Source organism: Pleurodeles waltl, chromosome 5 (assembly GCF_031143425.1).
Source record: "Pleurodeles waltl isolate 20211129_DDA chromosome 5, aPleWal1.hap1.20221129, whole genome shotgun sequence".
NCBI lineage: Eukaryota > Metazoa > Chordata > Amphibia > Caudata > Salamandridae > Pleurodeles > Pleurodeles waltl.
Window position 1 is genome coordinate 1,712,519,824 of NC_090444.1, and position 25,464 is coordinate 1,712,545,287.

The 25,464-nt window shown below is 45.0% G+C and overlaps 1 protein-coding gene across 1 annotated transcript in view; it reads left to right on the forward strand.

Annotated features, from left to right (window-relative positions):
• LOC138296694 (adhesion G protein-coupled receptor F5-like) overlaps positions 1–25,464 on the forward strand; it is a 1,174,222-nt gene that overhangs the window by 24,143 nt on the left and 1,124,615 nt on the right. The window lies entirely within an intron of this gene.

Consider the following 25,464-nt stretch of genomic DNA (forward strand, 5'->3'; position numbering starts at 1 on the left):
GGAGGATAAAAGGCTTTTACACAAAATATGGTCAGTATGATCATTAGCCAGTAAGTAGGCTTCCTTTTAGAAGGCGAGAGAGTGCGGGCAGAATTTTAATGTGCTAATTACCTTTCTTAATGCACTTGATCTGGGAAGGCTTACCGCACAGAAACAAAGGTGGGTAATCAGACATCTGAGCCAACCACAGGAGGAGTTGCCCAATGAATTTGTAGAGGAAAGGGACCAGGCAGCTGTGGCAGTTAGGAACTGGACTGAGGATTTTAGAGAAGGTCTTTTAATAGACTACTTGACTGTACCATCTTGGAAATTCCTAAAATGCTGTGGAGGAGGATTGGTCCAGGGGTATTTTGGAGAACAATCAGGACCTCGGGAAGTGAAGACAAAAGCTGCGAATGGGGCCAGTATCGCAATTTGCGATTCGGTAATTGCATTTGCGAGAAATCGCAATTACCGAATCGCAAATGTGATACATGGCCCTTTGCGAGTCGGTAATTGCGATTTCTTTAAAAATCGCAATTACCGAATCGCAATGGGCCAGATTCATACATCTGGCCCTAGATCTAGTAAAAGCAGCGCATGAGGGTGTCGTTTCTGCACATGCTGGTATTTCGGCCACAATAACACTCTTACAGAAACGCTTCTGGTGGCCTGGTCTATGCAGACGGACAAAAAAGTGTGTCCTTTGTTATGACATTTGGCAGCAAATAAAAGGCTCCAATATCAAATGCCCACCACAGACATGCCTCTTAGTGTCAAGCAGGTCACTACAATGTGTGTACCTGGACCATTGCGGTCCACTCCAACCTGATGGTGCATACAAATACATCTTAGTCACTGTAGATTCTTGTTCTAGATTCCTGTGGGTACGGCCGCAGCGATGTGCTGATGCTCGAACTGTTATAAAAGACTTGCTGATCTTCATCGACACATATGTGGTTGCAGCATTCCATTTGGACCAGGGCCCTGCATTTGCCTTTAAGGCATTCAGGGACACCATGGGGACGATGGGTGTTGATCTTGATTACTCCTCATCATACCATCCTGAGGGAAATTTGGTCGTGGAGAGGCGGAACCGTGATCTAAAGCAGTCCTTAACAGCTCGAGTATTAGGTTGAGGCCGCAGTTGGCTTCATCACCTATATGGGGTCCAGAGAGCACTGAATAATCTGCCAAGACGGTCCTTGGGGGGACTCACTCCTTATGAGGTTCTCTTTGGGATACCTATGTATGTCCCAGATCTTGATGGTTCTGGTTCGGTGGTAGTAGAAGCAACATTTGACATAAATGAACGTCTCACTGTCTTACAGGACCTTCAGCAATTTTGTGATGATAAATCATCTACCAGTGCTGCCACCATAGGAATAATGGATTTAGCAAAGACTTCGACTGGCTGGATTCCTAAAGTTGGGGATCTGGTTAGTGAGAAGATCGCTGTGAAGAAGGAATTCGGTCCGTCATACAGAGCACCTGTCCTGGTCTTGGGAATTCAAGGTACCAGAACTGTCATCTTACCACCACTGCCTGATTCCAGAACAGACAGATTAATTTCCATTGATGACGTCAAAGTTCACCATGTGGCCGATCCTTCACAGTAGACCAAGAGGTCCCTTGGGTAATTCCCGATCTCCTCTCACTACCCAACAGAACATACATCTACATAATAGAATGAACAACACTACTACAGACTATGCAACAATGTCCAACGCTGTCATAGAGACCTCTTCGACCATGGGGAGGGCGGAAAACAAACTCTTGCTACTTCCAGTTACCACTTCAATGACAACACTTGTCCAAGACTTGGCTGTTTTTCACACTAACACTACACAGACTGATGATGCGGTCTTCCATGAGCCTCCACGTGAAGTGGACCAATCTACAAGTAATGCACCGGCTCCAGCATTTGCAGAGACTGCCTCTGGCTTTTTCTTAGATGTTGATGATTTTTCTTCAGACTCATCCACTATTATGATTGACAATGTTTCGAAAACATGTAAGCTGTATCAATGGCTTACAAAGAACTATTTAATTTACCCAATGAACTATTTATGGTTCTGTTTAAAATGTACTGCATTATTTTTTGGGGTTAGTTTTGTGACTGTTTTCTTTTTGCTTATAAATGGTCATTACATTCCTGAACGCACCTCTGTTGAGCCTGTGGATGAAGTCTTAACTCCATATCATTCCTCACATAAGGTCAGAAGAGACTTGTCCCTTGTGAACATTTCAGCAATACCGATTCCTGATGGGATTCTGTGGGACAATGTTCCCTTTGATATATACGGCCTACTGAGGTCATTCAAATTCCATAGGTGTTCAAAATATCTATGACAGATGTGGTTACACCTGATGTTGTATCTGATGATTGGGATGTCCAAACAGTTGATTCCATGCTAACTGAAATGAAACACTATTCCGTATTTGAAAGTGAAGATGTATATGGACATACAATGAATTATGGGGAAATGTTCTGTTACAACAATTGGGGAAATTACTACCTACACCGTGCCACTAGATACAGGCCAGTATTGAACTATACAAAGTGGGAACACTGTTCAAAACCACCAGTGGGGAGCACAAAACACTATACAGACAAATTTACATATTTCACGGGGGATGACACGAAAAGTGCAAAAAATTATTTTAAGTTACCTTCGTCACAAATTAGGAAGATTCTACTAACAAACACGAAACTGATTTATTCAGATCCCTTTGTTTCCCGGCTCGCAGTTGAAGGTTACGAATACTGGAAGAGCACTATTGACTTGAAAAGCATATGGGGAACACAAGATTGGCAAATACAGGGTAAGGAAGCTTTATTTAGAGCATACCTAATTCCTGTGCAAATTATCTTTTTAAATGACACCATTCAACAGACATCCTGTCTGGGGTTAGCGAAAATTAAAGACATGAACACACCCAGTATCCCCTCACCAGAAAAGTTTAATGATTGACAATATTTCCTTAATATCACAGAGGAAACGCTAGATGCAGTGGTTAAGGCTGATACCTATAATTCTTCACTTTCCAGTCCCGGTGGGTGGTTAATATGGCCAACTGACACCAATAGATGTTAAGCAAGTTTTTTGAACTCTTCAGGGGGTTTTACAATTAACAGGCCAGACCCTCCCTTTGTTTCAGGTCAACACACAGGTATAGTTACAACATACAGTGTGGGTAAACTGTGCCAACAATGGGTACAGACTAACACGTTAGCCGCAGTTAAAAAGCATCTTAACACTCTTTCTGAAGATGTAGACTTGCAGGATTTTCTGCTAGGTCCTAGGAAACAGCACTCTAAAAGGTTCCTGTAGATCTGGAAAATATCACAGATAGAAGCTGCTGCGTGTTTAAGGCAATTAGATAAGGAAAACTTAGTGAAGGCTTTAGCAGTTGTCGACAACGGCATGAATACTCTGTCCAACAGGATTTATTTACTATCCTACATTGTGTCGTCTCCTATTGATATCATTCAGACAGACATGTCCCGTTTATGTCATTGACAAACTCAGCTGCGTTCCATCATGCAGCTAGGTTGGACATTACAGACACTGAAAAATGGCCGCATTCCATGGAAGTATATTAATGGTGGTGAATTGTTCACTGCTTATAATCTTTCCAGGGGACAGCAGACAATGGCTAAAAGGGAAGCTAGTTTCACCATGCTTAATATTGAAAAGTTAGACAAGTTGCCCTTCATGGTAGCAGAGAGTCCATTCAACAATCTGGCTCCTACATGGCAGCATTAATTTGCCCATTTCAACCTTTTGTTTCTCGAATTGCTTGAAATATCTTTCAGTGGGCAGGTTCGAGCAACTAGGCGATAGCTATATTAAGGAAGAGTGGGAGCTGCCCTTTGATTATAAATGTTTGAACAATGAAACAGAGGTTTTTCTAAGCAGAAGCGATTGTGAGACTACTGTTAGTCATTCAATGATATGTGAGCAGGTGTCCCTTCACGGCCTTTGCAATGCGGGGGTCGTGAACTTGGCCTGTTTTCTGAAGGGTACTCCTGACCGGTATTTCATGTACTTTCCAATGGAAGTTAGGTGGTACTGAGCGATCAAAGTTGTTGTGGCATGCGACCAGGAATTGCCTACGCAATCTCCATCTCGAAGGTCGTTACGTGTTGCGGACATGTTTTATTCCCCCCACACGAGAGATAACAGTATCTGACATGTGGCCCCACATAGATACTATTAATGTAAATTGTGACAAGCTGAGCAGACTAAAAGCCCTACTGTTTCAAAAACAGGTCGCGTTGACATCCGCTAGAGAGACTTATGCTCTCCAGATGGTGAGATCATCAGCCGAGATACAATCCCTATTAAATACCAACTTCCCCAAGCACTTTGCAGAGCTGGTATCCAGAATATTCAATGCTTCGAGCACTGCTGGGATTGTTCATTTATTTAAGGCTGTCAGGTCTGGATGCATGTCCATCCTCCAGACTATTTTTGGAGTCATCCCATTAGCCATCCATTCACTCTTTTCAAGCATGTTTGGCGGTTTTCCAATTATTTTGGCGTTGATTGTCGGACTACTACTGCTATTTCTTCTGATTCGCAGTGGTTGTTTTTTTCCAGCTATGCAGAGCAATGGAGCCGCTCCCACCAACTCAACTGTGCCATAAACGCATGGTTTGGATCTTCGATGCCTCCTTGCTGGTGGAATTGGAGCGTGATTGGTCGTTGTCATTTCGGCCACTTCTCTGGTGCGTACAACCAGTTTTCCGCTGCGTGTGGCGCCTCTTCAAACATCTACCTATGCTGTGTCTTGCTGTTGCACCGGCATCTCCGGTGGACCAAAAACTGCTGATGTCCACGAAGAGGGTTCATTCACGGTCGTGCCCCTTGAGACTAAGGCTGCTCCGCGAGGCCACTTATGAGCCTTCGGTTCTAATATCTACTATGGAAAATAGCACTGCTGAAGGTGGACCTGCACAAGAGACTGACACTCACTACTGCTCTGTGGATCCTTTTGCCTGCCCGGTGATCGATCTAACATCTGACGATGTGGACTCATTCTTAAGGTCCTTGATTGGTGACTTCGATAACACTCTTCTAGATCATGACTATAGCAAATAATTTGATGAATTGGCTTGCCATTTCCGATTCAAAGTATGCATTTAAATTGCCTTTACTTTGGCTGTGCTTGTCATGGTTGACATTACATTTCTCTGTATGTATTTTTAACTAATTTTTTTGACTACCTTTTAACAATTTTTTTTAACGTTTTTAGCTAGTTTTTAGCTTTTTAGTCCAGAGCAATTTTAGCGCTTGGATTCATTCACCTTCGGTGGCGTCCAGTTATGGCGTCATACTTGTTACAGCAATGGGGAGGGTGTAGTGAATCCTAGTTTGTTTTCATGGGATAACAGGAGTTAGCTAAGCCATTGGCTTGTGGACTCGTGCCCCCGTCACCTAGTGACTTTTAACCTACTTAGCTTGCTCTGTCTTAGCCCATTTAATTATTTAATTCTTCTGAGGTGTCTGCCTTGTTTATAGTTAGGCCACTTGCTATGATTTGCATTATCAGTGCCACCCCGTTAAGGCGTCAAAATCAAATGACAAAGATCAAAAAAATGTAGGTGTTCACATTTAGGGACTTTCCCTCTTGATGCTTTCGAGGAAATTGTTTATATTAATTGCCGCCCCAAGCATGCCGTTATCTTTTGTTTGGGAACACACCTAAGTCAGGGGTCCAAGTGCATCTGTATAAAATCATCACACTTTAGACAGATAATCAGAGGGATTCTGACCAGAGGGCATCGCCACCATCGCTGATATCGATGCTGCATGTCGTCTTGACGCTGACTCAGTCTTTGTGTCCCTGCGGAGTCTGAGATAGAGACCTCATTCCAAGGTAACGAGTGTTGGGGACTCCTCTCATGGACATGGCATTGACAGATATGGTTTAACATACCCAGCTCTCCTTTAGGTAGGAGGTTAGGCCTATCATGATTAGGTATTAGGACATAGTACACACTTTATGTCTTTTCATGTTATTGCAAGATGGTGGGGGTCTTTGTTATAATGACTCTTGTCTTTACTAACCTGTTCCTTGAACTGTTCATTATCCTAATCATTGCAGCCCATGCAACTTATCACAGATTGCAGTTGTGTTAAATAAAAACTATTGAAACTTTACTGCATCTTCGTTATTGCCTGTGTTTGGTTAAGACATGATATATCTGTGAGAAAGGGGTAATCTCCGTTTAACCATGACACTCCCTGAGATGTTATACTCTCGAGTCCATGTGTAAAGGCTGCCACAAATCACCTTTTACTGTTTGGGTTTTTGGTGAGGTGCTGCTAGTGAGCCGGAAGGGTTGGGACAACAGCTGCGACTTGTTGTAGGATAGGCATAGTCGCCTACAAACATAAGTACTGTCATCCTTAAACCAGCAGTCTTGCCTAGAGCAGGAGTCCAACTACGACAACCCATGTTCATAGAGTTACTCAAACAGCCCTATTTAAGTCCTGTATACCTGGCAGTAATAGGTAGCAAGCAATTACCTTGTAGGGTTTAATTGTCTGAACCACAATAACAAAAAGGGAACTGCATAATTCACAGTTATCAAGACGTTCTGTCAATTCAAGAGAAAATTTCCTGTTTAAAAGCATGTACATATGCATCAATTCAATTGAGAATCATAAGTACGTTGTATAGATAGGACAATGAAAAGCAGTGTAACATTGTGACCTGTACTGAATGACAATTTTGATCATCTGGAGAAGGCCTGTTGATCAATTTGAAAGAGGTGTTCTTTTTCCTTTCCTTGGCACACAGTATTCCACAGTGTCCCTGGTTACACAGTCTAGTAGCTATACTCCAGTTTTAGAAAAAATAATGTTATTCGTTTGAATCCCTAAATCAAAATTTGACTGAATATGATGTGATCCTGTGAAAACTGTTCATTAGGTATATCCCTAAAATTGTAAATATGTCATGCTATTATGTGAAATGCAAGTCAGACATGTAAAACTGCACTTAACTTCTGTGACCTTGTGTTGTTACCCAACAACTGCATTAGTTAATTGACCTTGGTAGACCTGACAGCTTTAGGGTGGCCTTCCCCCAATGTTAGGCTGCCTCCCTCCATTTTTCTGACCTAGTTTATGCTGGTTTTAGGACTCTGTACGTATACTTCTGACCAGTCTAAAAGTGCTTGCGCTCTCTCTCCCCTAAACATGTTGATATATTTTCTCATACCCAATTGGCAAATCAAATTGTGTTTACCACCAAGACAGGTACTGAAAAAAACATAACTGCCTTATTACTAGATTGTGACTCCTCAAAGTCCACCAAACAGTCCACCAAACTTCCACTCTATCTCTGCTTCATTGACATTCAAGACACTTATCAGCATCTCTTCAAGCTCACTTGATTCACCTCACCAGCCCAGATTAGGTTGAAGTTTGGTTTAGCTAAACAGTCTCTCACCAGGCACATAGCTTTAGTCAACTTCTGTCAAAAATTGAAAAATGCTGCAGGCAATACTGTAAATCACTATATATGGGAGAAGATATCAAAAATGTCCTGCATGCCAGCTCAAGACTATCTAGAAACATCAATTGAGCGTTTAGGCCTGGAGAGCTTATGGTCGTCGGCATTAATCACAAACTCTTCAAAACAGCAACGAAAACAGTCACAAAGTCAAAGTCCTTAGTTGAAGGTAAGAAAACGTTTGAGAAACAGCACCATGCATGGTTAATATTAAACAGTTACAAGTCCTTATCCCCACAGCTGTATTTGGGTGAAGTCCTAAAGTACAACATAAAAAGAAAATATCTGATCCTTTGTTTGGGGATCCTCCCAGTTACCAAGCATGAGAATCCATGGCTCAGGTCCAAAAAGGACACGCACTGCCACCTATGTGGGCGCGCACATGAAACTGTGACCCACCTGTTTTGTGTTTGTAACACCGTCCTGACTAAACGTCAAAACTGCTGCACCTGCCTTGGCTACAACAGGGGGCGTGCACGTGCAAACATGATCTCTCAGGAGTCAAGCGAGCCTTGACTGTCATTAACACCCTCAAGTCTTAAACGCTGGCCTAGTGCTCCTCGGCCTCTGACCATCACTGTGGTGCAAAATGTTATCGCTAAATTAAGTATTTTAAGTGTGTATTTTCTTTAATTTCTAAAATTACATTTTCTATTTTACAAGAAGCTATGGTTTTATTGTAATAATTTTAAGTAATCAAACAAAAACATTTCTATTCTATTCTATATTTAATTTACTTAGCTCAGTAAAGCTTTGTAAGGTGGTATACCATGTACCCAGGGCCTGTAAATTAAATGCTAGTAGTGGGCCTGCAACACTGATCGAGTCACCCACACAAGTAGTCTTTCAAACATGCCTGTGTGTACAGTTTACTGCACTTCAACTTGGAATTTAAAACCCTTTGCCATGCCTTAAACTTTCATTTACATATAAGCCACCCCTAAGGTAGGCCCTATGTAACTCACAGGGCAGGGTACAATGTGTTTAAAAGGTAGGACGTGTACTTTTAAGTTTTACATATCCTGTTAGTGAAACCAAAGTCATTTTTCACTACTGCGAGGCCTACTCCTCTCAAAGGCAGCATTGGGAATTCCCTCATACACTTTTAAGCTGTAATTCCTGATCAGAAAGGAATATTGGAGCATTGGAATGGTAATGATAAATCTTATTTACTGGTAAAGTTGGATTTAACATTACTATTTTAGAAATGCCACTTTTCTCTGCTCCTACAGCTCTGTGTGCCTACAGCCTATCTCCAATACACGCCAGGGGTTGGTGACAGCTGCACTTTGTGCATTCCCTCTAAATTGCCACAAACACAGGAAAGTTAGATGTGTCTGAGCACCCATCTGTGTTTATCTGCATTTTGATGGGCAGGAAGGTTGGAGGGGGAGCTGGCACTTACACGTAAATAGGGAGTGCGGGTCCTCACACAATTGGCTGATTGCCCTCTACTATAGTATGGAGCCAAGGCTGAGAAGAAAGGGCCTTTGTGCACTTCAAAAGTCTTTTCTTCAAAGTATCTCCTACTTGAAAGGCACAACTGAGCATAAGTACTGAGACTTTAACCCCACCAAAATAGACATTTCTAGACATTCAACTGGACTCTGTCAGAAGAAGTGCTGTACAGCAACAAGGACTTTTACTCTTCTGGATTGCTGACTTAGAAGGACTGTTTTTCTCCTGTACTAACCTGTTGTCTGCTGCTCTCTGAGCCTTCTGAGGAAGAGCTGGACTCTGCTTTGTACCCCAAGTGATCTCCAAGTGCTTGTTGGCTTGCCTCCTGTTGCTTGACACTCAGGGACATCAAAGTCTTTATCCCTGCTCCTGTGCCTGGTTCACTGGAAGTGAACCCAGATCCTTGCATCATGGAAATCGAAGCACCTCCTGTCTGCTTGTAGAAGAACCAAACCATCAACAAGGTTGCAGGAGTAGAATCAGCGCATCGTCGTCAAAACCGCTACATTGCATTGAGAGCCTCATGCATCAGAACCACGCTTTGCTGTCGCAGCAGTTTACAGAGATCGATGCATCCTTCAACTGCGTGGGAAAACCCAGTGCATCGCACTTCGAAACCAACGCATCTCAGCTCCAGCGCTTGTCTTTGGAACCAACGCATTGCCCTACTACTTGGGACAGATTGACGCATCACCATCCCTGAAAGGGCACGATCGACGCAACTCACCACACATCTTGTTGTTGCAACCAGGAAAGGTACTTTGTTCCCTGGGGCCTGTGTAGGTCCTATAGCTGGCCTGCACTCCATCGCCATCAGCCCAAACATTGACTTTTCTCTAGTCTAGCTCAACCTAAGATAACCCCTTAGAGCGCTATTTGATTCTAAGCACTATTTTACATTTATTATTTAAGAATTCATATCTCGACTAATCTAGTGTGGAACTCTTTGTGGTGTTTTCACTGTGTTGCTGTATTAGTTTTCACACAAATACCTTACACATTGCCTTCTAAGGTAAGCCCGCCTGCTCTGTGCCAAGCTACCAGAAGGTGAGCACAGGATCATTTAGGTTGTGTTGGTACTTACCCTGACTAGGATTGTGTTCCCTATTTGTACAGGGTGCCTACTTCTGCCAACTAGAGACCCAATTTCTAATAGTCCTGTATTGCTTCCTACAAATGGTATGTAGTATAAATACCAATGCACACATTTCCCACTAGTAATAGGACATGTTATTTTCTTATCATGAAGGTATTTACTCTGTAACTATAACTCAGCTCATTAAATCAACTGATACTGGTATCCTTTGGTGATCTGTTTTCTTAGTGAGTACCCAATAGTCACTTTGTGGCATTTAACCTTAAAGAAAAAATCAACTCCTACTCAGGAGTATAGTGATACACTAAAGTGCTGGCAGTTAGTCATCAATTACATATTTTAGAAAAACAGAGGACCATATGTACAAACACTTTTTCCCATAGACACAGACTGGGGAAAAACCTTTGCTACATCAGGGCCTGAGTGTGGTAAATTACAATAGCATATAAACAATAATGTCTGTTTACATGTAATCTTAATGTCCATACTTTTTCCTTTTCTCATTGCTACAAGTGACAAATTGTTAGATGACATCCTTGATGTGGTCGTCCCCCAAGCATTTTGCCTTCACCTTTCCTATTTTCTGAACTGTTTTTTGCTAGCATAGGACTCTGTGCACTTTACTACTGCTAAACAGTGCTAATGTGCTTTTTCTCTAAAACATGGGAAGACTAGCGTACATCTGTTCGGAACATTTGATGTAGTTATAATTCCCTAGTATATAATACCACATGTGCCCAGGGCCTATAAATTAAATGCTACTAGTGGCCTAAAGCAGTTGTTTAAGCATGTCTCTGGCCCGCCATTGCACCCTCTAGAGTAGTTTTACCCTACCAATCTAACCTTGCAAAATAAACCTTTTGCCAGCCCTAAACCCTTCCTTTTCAATGCATACAAGTCACCTGGAAAATAGGTCCTAAACTGCCCATAAGGCATGCATGGTACATTGTATTTAAAAGTTAGGAGGTGTGTTTAAGTTTTACATGTCTTGGTACTGAAGAGCTTAAATTAGTTTTTCACAATTGTAAGGGATATCTCTCCTATTGGATAACATTGGATTACCCTATTACATTTAGTAAGTGATAACCTGTGACTAGGAACAGATAGGGATATCAAACTGGACTCAATGAATTGAAATTTGTTTCTACTCCTCTTCAATGGTAAAGTCCTATTTTAAGTGACAATTCTGAAAATGCCTCTTTTACAAAGTTATTTTCTTGTCTACCATTTGCTGCCTTCTGCCAGTGTCATGGGTCACATGACTGTAAATAGCTTAGCTGTTGGGCTTTGCATAGTCTTCCAAGAACAGTTGGACAAAGAAGGACTAGAAGCTATCCTGAAAGGCCCTTCATTCAAGGATATCGTGGGGCACAGCTGTTTCCTGCCCCACCTACACTACCTTCAGCACACAAAGGAACTTAACACTAGCCATTCTCACCTCAGAATTTCTGAAGCCTTGGCAGTGGAAGGAAAGGGCTTTCCAGAAGCACATGTGGCAGTAGCAAAGGAAATTTCCCCACTTCAAAGGCTGGTACCAGGGATAAATATTGGACCCTCAGAAAACATCTTCAGTACACTCCTAGATCTGTGGAAGATTTCAGAAGGACTGCCTTGTATCCAGTGCTTAATTTGTAAAAAAATAAATAAGTGCCAGGGCCTTTGTCAGGAGGCCACTGCAGCTTGCAGCACCCACTGCCCCTTCCAACATTGCCAATGACAGTACCAACACAACCACTAACCATCACGCCCAACAAGTGTGACAGTTTAGACTATTCTAGATCCCAAAAGATATAGGAATAAATAGGGCAGCAAGTATTGATCATTTTAATGTATACTGAATTAATAAACAACTGTTGCTGCATTCACTTCTAATTTAAACAAACAGAGCCACCATTTGGCAGACTGTCAAAAGTGCTAGTGTTGACAATAAGTGCCAGTCCTAAGTGCAATACAGGGACATAACAAGCTCTAGAGACCTTGAATTCTGCCTCTGCTAAAGTGCAAGTGAGTCCTAACCTCCCAGCTATTGCCCCCAAGTTCGTGGACCCTTGAATGTGGGGTTAGAGGTACACAGAAGGCCAGAACCCACCCGCCAGTCAAACAGCCCAAGGTACATTGCCGGTCGGCCTGACTTCACAGTAGCCCCAATATGTTCCTCTCTGTAGCAGCAAATGCTGTTCGGAGGACCTTCGAGCATTGATATCTGATCTTGAGGAGCCATTTTTGGCTACAGGTTGCAGCTTTGTTCCACTGGAGCTTTTTGACTACTAAAATGTTGTCTAAGTCCAAAGGTAGAAATCTTTACTGAGCTCAATGGAGACAGGCTCCCTATCAGTGGCAACGATGACCTCCTCGGCCTGGAAATCTGGCTTTGCCTGCTCACAGCTTTTTTTCACGGTCATTGAAAACTTCACTGAGACTTTGTCAAACGCTCCTCTGTGACGACAATGACTCCTTGACCACAGCCTCCTATCTTGCCCTGCTGAACTGTACCTTCTTCTGGACTTTTCATCCTGAAATTGTCAACGTCTGAAGGTAAATCAAGAACAGGCCCATTCCACCATGTGTGTCTGGATCATTTTTTACTTCACTGTGGTCTTGCACAATCAATTACCCAGGGTTGGTGCTTAGATGTTTAGGCTCTAGAATTCACTAACACCTCCAAAAAGCATATCTCTAGTTCTGCTGATTGAATATATTTGTTGTTGTGTCATTTGTAATGAAAAGGTAACCTATTTTACTGATTTGGTATGGGATTTCTCTTGTGTTTTATTTTCACTTTATTAATGTTGTGAGTTGCATAAATATTTTACAAAATGCCTTTAAGTTGAGCCTGACTGCTTTTGTTCCCAGCTACCGGAGGCTTAAGGACAGGTTAACCTAGTGACTTTTGTGCTTAACCAAGGATGGTTGTTGTTGCTTGAATAGGGTTTCCACCCCTGACGAGAATGTGATGCGTCATCATCGTGCTCGACAGAGCGTCATCCTGGAACAGTGCAGGCTGTGAATCCACTGTCGAACAGCTGTTGCACAATGCAATGATTTTCCTCACTCACTGGAGGCGATGCATGTGTTTTAGCAGGAATCAGTCACAGAACCCCCATCTGGGGTCCAGGACTGGAGGGGGGCACCTCAGGTAAGGGAGAGTTGCAGGCAGTCTTTGGTGTTCCTGAGACTACAGGCGAACAGGAGGCAAGTCTGTTTGGAGAATCTTGCAAGGATGTAGATAACATGTTCATTCCTTCTCACTGCAGGCAAGAAGCAGTAGGCAGCAGATCAACACAGCAAAGGAAGTAGCAACGTGGCAGTCCCTCCTACAGCAAAGCATAGCACACAGAAAGCAGTAGACCAACACAGCAATGCAGTTCCAGAGTGGAAGTCCCTCTTGCCAGCACAACAGTTCTTGCTGGTGGAATGTCCTTGGTTCCAGTAGAGTTCTGATTGGGTGGGGTTTGGGGGGCAGTACTTAAACGCAAATGTGCCATTGAAGTGGGGGAGACTTCAAACAGGCCTTTGAAGATCACAAGATCCCTGCCCTTCCTTCCCTGGCTCCAGACACTCTACAGGGGGTTATGCAGCCCTTTGTGTGAGAAGAGGCACAGCCCTATTCAGGTGTAAGTGAGGCGGTGCTAAGCTCTGCCCCCATCAAGGCAGACTCTCCAACTGTCATCTACAGAAATGTTGGGCTATGCTTCAAACTGAGAAAGACTTTCGGGGAATATTCAATTTACATCTGCCATTTGCCTATCAAAGATCTGAGAATCGTAAAGAACTCCTTGATAGAGAAGAGGAATAAAAGGATAAAACAGTGTACAAAGGAACTACAGCTTGTCCTAACTGTGGCACCTGCAATAACTTCGTAAGAGGCACTATAATAACCCAACCTTCTCAAGAAACTAACATCAAGTTACATGCAACTGCCACATGCGACTCCAAGAATGTTATTTACTCACTGAAATGCCTTTGTGGGTTGGGCTACATGGGCAACACTGATCGAAAAATAAAAACCAGATTAACTGAACACACTTTAACTCTTATGGGATAACATCAGCCAACTGAGTTTTCGGTACTATAAATTGTACCCATAACAGAAGGCATTGACAACAGAAAGAGTTTACTCCAGACGGAACTACATTGGTTTGAAAAACTAGATACGGTCATTCTAAAAGGTTTAACTGAGGGCATATAGTTCAGTTGTTATCTGTGATGATCTCTGATGAACTTTGCCATCTTTGAAGACATAGGGCCAGATTTACAAGGCCCTAGCACCTCCTTGCGCCATGTTAGTGTCATTTTTGTATGCTAATGTAGCTCAACGATGCAGAAATCACCACGCCATATCTACAAATTGGTGCAATGCATCCATTGCACCACTCTGTAAACCCTTGCACCACATTATACATGTGGCAGGCATAATATATGCGATGGGGGCGTGCTGGTCTTAGGAAACCCACAAAAAAGGCACAATGAAATCTGCAAGATTTCACTGGGCCACTTTTGGCGTCATTTGTAATGTCTGCTCAAAGCAGGGGTTAAAAGGATGCACCCATTGAAATCAATGAGCCTCCTTGCACTTTGCTGCACAATAGCATAAAAAATGTTGACGCTATTACTCTAACATGCACCATGGTGCACCTTATTGTAAATACGGTGCACAAATGGCGTTGTTAGGTGGCAGCAGGAATGGCTGAAGAAATCTGACACATCAGTACTGATGCGCCGGGCTTTTTGAAAATCTGGGCCATACTATTTCATTCATTTTGTGAAGTATATTAATGTTCACTTATGAATTTCCATTCACAATTTTCTTCTTTACAGGTCCTTATTTGTATTAGGGTTTATATGCTTGGGTTCAGGGGCCTTGCTTGAAGATGAAATACTTGGGGTTAAGTACAGCTCAGCTACATTGTAGTTTGTAACACATGTTGCACACAGAGTTGAACTTGACTGGTATTTGGCTGTCCACTGGTTTTTGTTGTATTTCTGCTTTAATTTTTGTGTGTACTCAAATGACTTTGGGACAATGCAATTCTAAACTCTACATAAGGTGTCACACACCGTCAGCACATATATTCCACACATTAAGAATGCATATTACTGTTCCTTTAGGACCTGCTCTGCATGATTGTAAACAGATGGAATTATCTTCAAACTCAACATTATTTGAATTGACAAATGCTTTGGACAGACAAGACAATTTATGGTTTTATACCACATGCGCAATAGTTGAATCCCCTACGGCTAATGTTACTAACGTCTATGCACATTTGCTAATGTTAATGGACCGATAATAGTATTTACTGTTCCAACATGGCATGCACCAGTTGATTGTCCGTGCAGTATGTATACCAATGGGTTAAAAATTAACTAGATAGTAGCATCTTCAAATGCAACATTATTGTAATTAACACAGTCTTTGAGCAGGCAAGACAATTTATGTTTTTTTCCACCGGCACAATAGCTGATACGTGTATGGCTAGCTTGTTGCTAACTTCCAGGAACATTTGCTAATGTTAAAGAATATATAATGGCATGTACTGTTGCAAAAGGAGTTGAGGCAAACGGTGCATTGTTACTAACTGCACAGAAATTGTTAAGCACACTTCACCCTTTGAAGCTATATTTCGCTGGGAGATTTTAGATGAGACGTGTGTTGCATCATGACCTTTTATGCTGACAGTCGGTTCCATTGACTCATCACGGTGATATTGAGTTAACTGGTTTACTTTGAGGGTACAGTTATGTAGGATGCTAGGCTCATAGATAATGCACATCTAATTTGGCATTTTAAACGCGCTTTGCCATACATATAGTTTTTAAACTACATAGGTGGTCATTATGACATTGGCAGTCAGGTTACCGCCACGCCGGTGATGGCGGTAGTACCGCCTCCAGGCCGGCGGTAATGACCTCCAAATAATGACCATGGCGGAGATTCCTCCCATAGACAGCTAATGTTCCACCCCAACCACCAGTGCTGTACGACCATTAAACACAGCAATAGAAATCTTCAGGCAGGTGGAAGACAAGGATCCACCCACCATATTATGCCATAGCACACCGCCAGGATTTTCGGGGTGATAGCAAGGCCACCAAAAGCTTATAAAAGGAGACACTCACCTCCAGGGACACAGAAGAGTCTGCGGCCGCCATGGAACCATCCCTATGCTGTACCACTCCATGGCCATCCTGGAGCACCAATGCCGATGAAGACGACAGGGTTGGGTACACCCACCTAGCACACAAGGGAGGGAGGGAGGGGAGAGTGGCACACACACGCACAACACAGACCATACACACACACACTACACACCCAGAACCATCTGCAAAGTAAATCGAAGGAACAGGACCCAGGAGCAAAGAAAGCCAGGACACATACCTCTGTTACAACAACTGTAATCCAGTTGGATGAAGAGCCCAAATCCAAACAAATACAGAATTGTATATATACATGCAGGGCCATTGCCCAGTTCAAAGTCTGAAAATGCCCACAGGGTAAAGTCCAAGGCCCAACTTGATTCCTGCCAACTTCGGGACTCCACTGTGCAGAGGCATCATGTTGGAAATAGGCAGGCATCTCAGGGGGCGGGAGGCTGGGGGTGTGGGTGGCTTCTTTTCAGAGGGGGGTCCTTTGGTTTGGGAGGGGGTGGGTCTTTACCCTTCCATTTTGGTGGTGGAGGAGTGGGCTTGGCGTGGGTGGCCAGAGTTCCACTCAAGTGCCCCTTAGTGGCAGCTGAAGTCTTAGGGGTGGAACAGGGCTAGATTTGGTGCTGGAGGTACTGGGTGGTGATGGGACCTTTCTCTTACGAGCAGGACGGGTGAGGGATGGGGAGGGAAGAGGTCAATGTGGGAAAGGAAAAGCTTCTTAGGACCAGTGGGGTGGGCGGGGTAGGAGGAGGCATGGTACTGGAGGTAGAGGGAGTGGTTGTAGGAGGAGGAGGTGTGCTGGACTTGGGTGAAGGTGCATGGACAGTGTGCGTGTGTGAGGTGGATGGCTGTTGGGGGTCTGAGTCTGAGTGTTTGTGTGTCTTTGGAGGGGGAAGACAGGGTGGGGGAGGTCAAACAGAACATGTGGAAGGATGTTGTGGTGGTGTCTGCAAGTGAGGTGGGTGTGCAGCATGATGTGGTGATAGGGTGGTGGTGACTGTGCATGTGGTGTGTGGGGTGCATGTCTGTGGGTCTGCTGTTGTGGTGACTGTGGGCAAGGCTGTGCAGGTGGCATGATCTGGGACTGTTGATGCTGTGCATACAGGTGTGAGTGCTGATGTGATTGTGTGGGGGAGACAGTGGAGGCAGTGGGTGATGTTGTGTGTGCATCTGTGTGTTGACTGTGTGAGTGCTTGTGGACTGAAGTGTGCTGCCTGTGTTTGTCTGTGTGAGTCTTGTTTGTTGTTTTGGTTGCATGCTTGTCTGAATGTGTGTGTGGGATGGGCTTGGGGAGAGGAGACTGGGACTGAGAAGTGGTAGTTGGAGGGGGATGGAAGAAACAGGGACACTGGCTGCCAGAGCCTGAAACCACTGTGAATGCCCTCCAGGAAGACATTCATTGCTGCATCTGGGATGCCAGCCCCTGGATGGCATTCACTATGGCTGACTACCCTACAGAGATGGATCTTGGGAGGTCAATAGCCTCCTCACTGAGGGCAGCAGGAATGACTGGGGCAAGGCCTAAGGTTCCTGGGGCGAAGGAGATGCCCACCCTCCTCGTGAGCAGGCACTGGCAACTCGGTGGGGGTTACTGGAAGGGTGGTGCTGGTACAGGGGTGGCAGTAGAACCTGTAGCTGAGGTGGTCCAAGAGGGGTCCGCCACAACCAGGGAGCTCCCATTGGAGGAGGAATCAGAGTCAGTTGTATCAGATCCTGTTCCCCCTGTGGTGTTCCCCTCCGTCCCACTGGTCCCACTGGTCCCCTCTGAGTTGGTGGACTCTGTCTCCTGGGACCCATAGGCTGCAGCTCCCTCACTTGCCGGTGCCCCTGTTCCTTCACCAGATAATGCTAATGCATACATGGACAGGATGACAAAAGGAGGGGGGGAGAAAGAAAGGGAGCACAGGGTCAATCACAGCACCAACAGCACAGATGGCATACACATCACTATTACACACTGAGACTAAGATTGGGCAGTATGGACTATACTGGCATACCATTGTCTAGGTACCACAGCAGTTACTAGCCAAACACTGCCATCTGCACACCAACTGGGACAAACTAAGCCCTGTCTGACATGGAAAGCCAGCTACCTAGCCACCAAACTTATGCATTACACCCAAAATACCTAATCTGGACCACACAGCAATGTCTAGGCTGGCATATTGGGGCATCCACTGACTAGAACCTTGCACCCAAATCCCATGCCAGGCAACAAAGATAGTTGTAACACACACTGTATTCACCCTCTTGTGGCTTCTGTGATGCTCTCAAGCGCCCATCCATCTCTGGGCAGGCCACCGCCAGTATGCGGGCCATCAGGGGGGTGAGATTCTGACGGGCACTCCTCCCTCATTAGGAGGCCATCCCCAGCTGGGCCTCTGCGGTCTTCCAGGCCCTGCATCTCAGGTCCTTCCACCGTTTCCTGCAGTGGGTTATCCGCCAGGGTCTGCACGTCCTTGGTGATGGCTCACCACAATCCCTTCTTCTAATGGGCGCTGACCTGCAGAGAAAACACAGACAGAGGGACACCATGAACCACACATTCCAGCCTGTCACACATATGGCCTACATTCTGCATGTGCCCCTCATCAGGCATTAACACTGCCACCAGTCATACCCCCCCCCATATGACACACTGCCAGCACACACACATCTACATGTAGCCATGTCGCATGTAGTGTACCCATGATGTACTCACCTGTTGGTCTGGAGGCCCATACAACTGCCCATATGGGGGTAGGACCCCATTCACGAGCCTCTCCAACTCCTCCGATGTGAAGGCTGGGGCCCTTTCCCCTGTTGCCCTGGCCATAGCAGGTTCCAGACACAGGTCACAGCAGCACACGCAGTGGAAATGTAGTCCTGTGGAAAGTCAGGAGTCAAGTGAAGTGATAGACAGAAAACAGCGGTCACTTCCGCGATGGTGAACACTGTCACCACCGACGTTGATCATCATTGGTTCTTGTACTCCATAGAGCCCCATGTTAGCCAATGAAGAATTGCCCGGTGGTGCAGACTGCCTCCCGCCATGACACCTAACGCCGGCGGAGTGAGGTCACTTCTACCTGTCCCTTCCTACAGGAAAGGTGGCTGCTATTTTCTACTGCTAGTACACATGTACTGATATAAGAGTGCATCAATGGTCTCGAATGTACACACCTAGACAATTCCAGTGTCCAACATACAAACATGCTCTGTGTACACTGATGTGTGTCCAGAGTTCCTGTTGTCACTCCCTTCTTACTTTTGGGTCACTTAGGTACCAATAGGTATAGGAAGAGGAGGAGGCAAGTACCTGTTTACAGACCCCTCTTCACACTCACCTATCATCTGCACAGGGCCACAATCACAGAGCTGTGTGCACAATTGGAGCCTGATCTGCTACCTGCTATACGTTGCACCACAGCAATTCCCCCTCTTGTGCAGGCACTATCAGTGCTCCATTTCCTGGCAATTGGTTCTTTCCAGGTGACTGTGGGCTTGGCTGCTGGAATGCTACAGCCACTGTTTTCTATTCTACTTGGAAGGGTTTTGGCAGCCTTGCTCAAACACATGTGCAGCTACATTGCATTCCCCCAGATAGATGAATTGTTCACTGTGAAGGCTGGATTTTATGCAATGGGACACATACCACATGTGATTGGGGCCATTGACGGGACCCACATTGCCTTATTCCCTCCCCTGGCCAATGAACATGTGTACAGGAATAGGAAGAGGTTTCACTCACTCAGTGTCCAGATGGTGTGCCTTGCTGACCAGTACATCTCCCATGTCACTGCCAAGTATCCTGGGTAGGTGCGCGCCGCCTTTGTCCTGAGGAATTGCAGCATCCCATAGCTGATAGCCCTACTACAGAGGCACAGAGTGTGGCTGATAGGTGAGCCTTAGTGCCCAAACAATGTATGTCAGTGTATGCCTTCAGGAGTTATACCCCATGCCATTGTGCAAGGCTAATGAGTGTCCCTCAATTCTTGCAGGTGACTCTGGCTACCCAAACCTGTCCTGCTCTTGACCACTGTTAGGAATCTGAGAACAGGGGCTGAGAATAGGTATAATGATGCTCATGGGCATACCAGGAGGATTGTTGACAGGACCTTCGGGTCTCCTGGAGGCCAGGTTCCGGTGCCTCCATCTGACAGGTGGTTCCCTATGCTAATCCCCTGAGAAGGTCTGCAAGATTGTTGTTGTGTGCTGCATGTTGCACAATTTGGCCCATAGACGCCATGTGCCATATCTGCAGAATGAGGGAGGTGAGAATGCACCTGTGGCAGCAGTGGACAGTGAGGACAGTGAGGAGGAGGAAGAGGAGGAGGATGTTGACAACAGGACACATATTATACAGCAGTACTTCCAATGACACTCAGGTAAGGCTGTTGTACTGGACATTTCTCCATTTAAGTGTTGTGCTGTGTGGCTGTAGCATAATGCCAGTCATTACCTTTGCATGCCAGCTGACTGTCACCTATGCCTTCCCTTATTTCAGATGTTGGGGTGGTTACAACAGTGTAATTCTGTGGTGTGTACAGACTGCTGAGAGACATATGTAGGATGGATCAAAATATTACTGGACATTTGCACAGGATCATGCAGTTCAATACAGTTCAATACATTGAACATTTACTCCAGACAAAGAAGTGTTCCTCAAGCTGGGTCCAAGGGTGTTTATTAATGATTCAGGTATACAATGCAAAGTGCAATGGATTGGGGTGATGGTTGGGAAAAGTCCAGTGTAGTGGGCCAGTCCATTTGTTGCACGGGTCCAGTGTCCAAGGGGCCATAGAAAGGGGAGCAATGGCAGTTTAAAGTAGATATAGTGACAAAGTGGCACAGAAAGGGGACATTAAGGAGGAACTTGGTCTTGGCAAGTTTCTGGTTTCTGTCTGAGTCGCAGGGAACATTTGTGGGGTGGTTCATCTTCTGCAGGGGGAGGAGTGCTGGTGGCCTGTGGGTCCTGTGGCAGGGCCTCCTGTCCACTAGCTGCAGCAGATGTTGATGGCTGCCGGGTGGAGTGGCTAGTGGAAGTGGCCCGTTGATGTGCTCTGTCCTCCCGCATAGTGCTGGCCATGTCACCCAGCACCCCTCAAATAGAGGCCATGTTGGCATTTAGGCCCTGCAACGGCTGCATAACCTCCTGGTGGTGTACCCCCTGCAGCTGCTGGTTCTTGTGCATGATGTTGATCACCTGACCCAATCTGTCCTGGGATTGTTGGTATGCCCCCAGTACATTTGTGAGTGCCTCGTGGGCGCTCGGTTCCCTGGGCCTGTCCTCCTCCTGGTGCGCAGCTGTCCTCTGGGTGTCCCTGGCCCACTGTGCCTGTGTACCCCTGAACGGTGTGCCCACTCCCACTGACACCAGGATCCTCATTGTCGTGCCTGTGTAATATGGACTTGGGTCCCAGTACAGGTGGGCACACTACTGATTGACGTGTCCTGGGGACAGAGGTGTGGGGGGCATTGTCTGGTTGTTCTGGTGTTAAATTCTGAGGGGGGGCTCAGGCTGTGGGATGGGGTAGCCGACTGACCAGTGGTCCCAGATGGGCCAGGGAGTTCATCCCGATACAAAGCTCCTGAGTTGCTGTCATTACTGGGGGCATCTTCTGGTGGGGGACTGGGTAGCAGCGGCACCTCCTCCCCACTGACATTGGCTGGGGCACCTGTGGGGATGTAAGTATGGCATGCAGGGCTTGGCATTTGGGTTTGGTAGTTGAGGTGGTGCACTGTGTGGGATGCAGTGGGGTGATGGGAGTCAGGGTGAGGGGTTGTGGTGGCATGCAGGTATGGGGGGGTGATAGGTATTAAAAGTTGACTCACCGGTGTTCAGTCCTCCATCTACTCCAGTGAGTCCCTCAGGATGCAGTATTGCCAAGACTAGCTCCTCCCATGCTGTCAGCTGTGGGGGAGGAGATGGGTGGTCCACCGCCAGTCCTCCTGATGATGAGCTGGTGAGCTGGTGAGCTGGTGCCTCGATGCAATGAAACGTACCTTCCCCCGTAGGCCGTTCCACCTCTTCCTTATATCGTGCCTTGTGCATGGATGTTGTCCCACGGCTTTCACCCTGTCCATGATTCTCCACCACAGCTCCATCTTCCAAGCAATGGAGATCTGCTGCACCTGTGCTCCAAACAACTGTGGCACTACCCTGACTATTTCCTCTACCATGACCCGTAACTTCTCATGCCTTTTGTGGGGACATGGGTGTTGTGTGGAGTGTGTTGTGCAGAGGGCGATGTCTGAAGTGGTGGGGTGTGTGGTGTTTGACGGATGATTGGGTAGTTGTGATATGTTTGTGCAGTTCTTTAAGGGATTGGTGTGGCAAAGTGTAGCGGTCTTCTTGTGTTTGCAAAGGATTGTGGGTAATGTGGGGGGTGTTTTATAGTGCTGTTGGTGGGTGTGTGGGGGGTGTGTATTTTTGTCAGGTGTGTTTTTTTTGTTCTGGCCAATGTTGTCTTGATTTGCTTTTGAGTGGCCATTGTTTACTGCCGTTGAATGTCCGCTGTGGTGATTGGTGGGTCATTATTTGGAGGGCGTTGTTTTGGTGGCGTAACGGTAAGGGTGGTAGTATCAACAGTTTATCACGTTCAGTGGGTCTGGCGGATTTGTGTGTTGTGCTGTTTTCTGACGGTTTTGTGTGTATGTGTCATGATCTGGTGGACGGATGTTCGCCTTCGCGGCTGTATGTTGCGTCAGTCAGCCCAGCGGTATTTGATGTTTACTGCCAATGTCATAGAGAGGGCCATAATGTTTGCGGAATACAGTTTGTTTGTGGTGTGAGCTCAAATTTCTAAGTAACTGTGTGGTCATTTGGTAATTTTCTTTATTCTTTAGGAACTTTTTCCCCTGATAAAGGGCTAGTCCTGAAACACATTGGGATGAACTAAGAAAATTATTTGATTACAAAATAATTGAATTACATAATGTGAAGTTCTAACATTGTCTAACCTAGAAAGAAGATTGTTATGCATTAAATCACAAGAATATAAACAGAACTTTTTTATAGAACTCAAGACGTATAGAATTTATAATACTTTGGACTTTGGATGAATGATTCAAGAAACGGGGTCAATCTGATTTACCAAGATTGATCATCTCCTGGAGGAGTGCATTCAGAGGATGCTGCTCTTTACCAAGGGAAGCAATATCTATTCAGTCTTGATTTACTCCCACTGTAAGAGGGTAATAACCTGGTGCACCCAAATAACTGCAATTAGGTGATTACTATCAACATTACCTGAGTACTACAAGTAAGTGCCGGGCTCCACTTCTCAGTATCTCAACTGTCATCTACCCCAGATGTCAAGCTGTCCACTACCCCAGATGTGTATTCAGAAACAGTCAGAGGCACAGAATGGTTAAAGTAAGAAAATACCACTTTTCTAAAAGCAGCATTTTCAGACTTACAATTTAAAATCCAACTTGACCAGAAATTGTGTTTTTAAATTGTAAGTCCAGGGACACCAAACTCCAAATTTCTATTGTTTCCCAATTGGAAGTTACATTTAAAGGATGCTTCAAGGTAACCCCGTTTTCCTCTACCTGGTCATGCTAAACTTAAAAGTACATGTCCAACTTTTTAAACACACTGCACCCTGCCCCTGTGGTTAACTAGGGTCTTTCTTAGGGGTGACTTATATGCCATAAAAAGGAAGGTTTGGGCCTGGCAAGTGAGTATACTTGCCAGGTTAAAATGGCAGTTTAAAACTGCACACACAGGCAGGCCTGATACATGGATAAAAGACTACTGTAGTGGGTGGTGCAATCAGTGCTGCAGGCCCAGTAGTAATCATTAATTTACAGGCCCTGGATATATATAGTGACTTTACTAGGGACTTACAAGTGAATTAAATATGCCAATTGTTAGAAAAAGTTTCTAAGTGCCAGTCCTAAAAGAGACTGAGGAAAAACTATTTTCCAGATGAAACAAACCTAAAGTTCAGTTTGACGTCATGGAACTGCTGATTGAATACTTTTCAAATTTTCTTCCCTTGAATCTCTGAAGCAAAGGTTTTAGAAATGTTCTGGATCTTCTTTTGACCTACAGGACCTCAGGTGTAGCAATATCACAGTGTCAGGCAAAAGGCAGTGACCAAGTCCAGGCCAGGTCCATTTGCCACAGTTTTTCACTGGAATGTCCTCTTCAGCTTTCTTCTGCTCCTGCAGTCACCCACAGGATCAGCCTTGTAATCCTTGAAGATCTTTATGTTCTGAGATTTCAAGCAGAAGGGAGTCCCACCTCCCCAGGTGCTTTTCACACCTCTAGTTACCAAGTGCAGCAGGTTACTTTCCCCTGGCCTCTTTCTCAAGCCCAACAGTGCTCTGAAGAAGGCTGGGTGAGGGTCAAGCTTTGGAGGGTTCACTAGCCTCTGGGTGGGATTACCCTAAAATAACCCTAGTTCCTCTCTGACCAGCAGAATAAAGGTTCCTATCTCCTGACCCACCTACATTGCAAGTATCTAAGTACCTGCTTTACTGTATACAGAATAAAAATGCAATGTATCACTGCCCCTCCAGGGAGGGGAAGGTCTTTAACCACAGTAACCATGGGCTCTGAGACTGGGGGTATGAGTGAGAGTGCAATATGGTACACCTTGTGCCCACCCATATCTAACACTAAAACCAGTTAGAAACAAGCACCATACCTACATGAAACCCAGAGACAGAAGTCTAGTAGGACAAAAGCAGGATCCTTCAGCAACCAGACACAAGATACACAAGAATTGTCCTGGCATTCTGTCTGCTCTGTTTGAAAGGCACACAACTTATATTTATGCTTCAGACAAACTTGCTTTGCAGGATTACTCGGTTGACACCACAGTAGCACAGTGCCCCTCTTTGCACATTCTACTGAGTCTAGAGGAGGTAGCTCGCACATTCAGGTTTCAGGTCAGCCTATTGTGTGTTCATGGGAGGAATTTCAAACTTTTTTCACAGTTTTTCTTTGGCTGAGCATAGGCTAGAAGATGGCAGATGCTGACATTAATTAGCTCTATGACAGTTCAGGCAGGCAAAGAGTAACTGTCTACATGTTATGTGATGCTAATATTTGTTAGAAATTGAACACCACTGTTAAATTGGATTTTTAATAACTATTAAAAATACTGGCTAGATTGTGTTTCTAGTTGGTACCAATCCTGAGATATAGTACTAGTATTTTAATCTGTATTTTGTTTTTCTACATTAATAAAACCCGCAATCTTGACACTGGATAGCAGTTCCCCACTTTGTAGAGTCTGAAAATCAGCATGTCAGCAGAA